This window comes from Asparagus officinalis, chromosome 5, assembly GCF_001876935.1.
Source record: "Asparagus officinalis chromosome 5, Aspof.V1, whole genome shotgun sequence".
In the NCBI taxonomy this organism is placed as follows: domain Eukaryota; kingdom Viridiplantae; phylum Streptophyta; class Magnoliopsida; order Asparagales; family Asparagaceae; genus Asparagus; species Asparagus officinalis.
Window position 1 is genome coordinate 70,754,112 of NC_033798.1, and position 2,677 is coordinate 70,756,788.

Below are 2,677 nucleotides of genomic sequence, written 5' to 3' on the forward strand. Positions count from 1 at the left end.
ATTGAGTTTAATTATTTCTATTGAATCTTTTTGTTCACACACAACCATTGAGGTTATTGTATTTACATTCATAGTATTATTTTGGTTGTGAGTTTGTGATTTGTGAGATTGAGCTTACATTGAGTTCTCATCCAATTAGAGAATATTTTATTGTAATTAAGCATTATTATGAGTTACACATTGTATTACACTTGTACACCGAGAGGAGTGGTTGGTGAGAGACGGGGTCGATTCCAAGAGGAGTGATGTCGGTTGTAAAGCCTAGAGAGAGGTTGTAAATCTGAGCACTTGAGAAAGAGGACACGAGCTAGGCCAACACTTAGAGGGTGTAGAGTGTGATTATAAGTGTGTAGTTGTAAAGTTTTCGGTGAACTAAAAAACCATATTGTGTGGTATAAACGTTATTCAGGTGAGCATAGAAAACACAGTTGTGATAGTGGAGATCTCCTCGAGGTGAGGAGCGGAGATGTAGGTCGTGGGGACCGAACTCCGTGATCATATCTTTTGTTTATGAATGCATTGGCATACTTATTCTTGTATTCATATCCTATATCACCTTTGTGTATTACTCTTCATATTGCCCTATCACATTTGTAGATTATTTATTTCACCATTGTATTAGTTTATATATCATTGCATATAATTCACCGTATATCTCTTTGCTAAGATATATCCTTTTGCTCATATTGTTTATTCTTGCTCATAACATATTGTATATCTATCTTGTAAGAATAATATTTGAATTAGTTTTTAAGCTCACAAAATCGGATTAGATTAGCATAAGACCCTAATCACCCCCCTCTAGGGTCTAACACTATTTTATTTGTTGGATTTTAGCTAAAGTTCATAATTTCCCTTTTAATTTCGGGCTCGTGAATTGGTTCAATATCTCACATTTGAAATTTTACCTGAACTGCTAATTTTCATTGCAGATTAGCAATATCTCCGAGGCAGCCATGTATTCATTGGAGTTGATCAGCTTCTCAGCATGGTGAGAAAGCGTCCCCTGCAGCTTCATCATTCGAGGGTGAGTTTTTATCCCTTTTGTAAATTTAAAATTAATATTCTGAATATTGCATCCTCGTTTGTTTCTTTTGTGAGGCATTTGGAAAGAGCTGATATCCTCTTTTACAGGGATTGACAGTTTTAAAAGATGTGTTTTTGTTTTATCAAAATACATCCTAAGGCAAAAGAGGTGATTTTCACACTGTATTGCACTCTGTAGAGTGGGGTATATTGTTACGTTATTTACGCGATAATGTACATTATCCCTTACGTGTGAAACAGTTAAAATCGTCTCACCAACTTACAAGGTAGTGACTCTATCTCGCGGATTCGTGAGATAAGTTCAACTTCTTGTATTGCTTTAGAAATATTTTTCTGACTGCATTTTATTTGTTTCAGTTGATTTCCCATTGGACGTGTTCTCGTCTCATGCGGCAAGGGTGGTAGCAGCGAGACTTATACTTCTGCTGATGATACACCGCTCGTTGCTGTTGCTCCTCAATTTAATCCAGATAGGCCTGAGGAAGTTCCTCGGCTTGTGTGAGATGGAGATCGTCATACACAACGATGGCTGATTACTGACACCCCACTTACTAAGGATCCGAGCTCCACTCAGGCTCTGAGGAAGTATGATTACATGTTTGGCGATCATGTTGAAGACCCGACCATGTTGACTCTTGAGGACGAACATTGGTTGAAAGAAGATGGCAGGAGATTGCTATATCTTCCCCCAATCCCTCGCCAATACACCTTTGCACATTTAAGGAAGTAGGCCATGAAGCGGGTGATGTCTTGGCTTCTGACAGATGATCATGAGCAAGTCCACTGTGGGTTCATTACTCATCAGAAGACCCCAGGCTCTAGTTACAGAGATCCTATTCGTGGACTCCGTCCCGGTATTCTAGGACAAGATACAGCACCACCGAATGAGTTGCCGACATTGCCAACACGATGAGGAATCGACTTGCCAAACTTCGGAGGAAATTCCCTGTGTTAGGATATAGGTGCTATGGCTGGCTACACTCATCGGCGAAGAAGTGGTGGACTCGTATGATGAGTTACATTCTTGGGTCCTGGGGGGAGGAACTGAAGAATAGTGGACTATATACACCGATACGCGCCAGCATGTATGGATTGCAGATCAGCTCGTACCATTTCCTGGCTTTGTTGGAGCTTTATAACCCTGACACCAACACTTTTTTAACTCACCATGGAGAGTTAGGGTTGACTCTTCATGAGATGTAGAAGGTTTCTGGACTTCTGATGGGCGATCATCCATATCAAGAGTACTTTCCTCCTGGCCGACAGCTGAATCAACTGAAGAAAGCCTTGTAGACGTCTAAAAATGCTTATAGATATCCAAATAAAATTTAAGACAAAGAGAAGACAATGAACATCACGATCTAAGTGAGAGGGGATCATCCAAAGCCAAAAGAAGTAAAGAAACAGATGAAACAACATAGAAGAACAACATGTATACCCGCGACAAGATACAGTGACGCGCATTAGTACAACAGCGAACACTGACGTGCATAGGCTCGACAATGGAAGGTGTCGTGCAAGCAATAGAGCGTCTTCTTGTGATTTACTGATAGTTTTTAGCATCTTCGTGGGGTCCACTTGGTTTTATAACTAAGGAAGAACATGTAGCAATGTTGAGGGGTAGTTATAC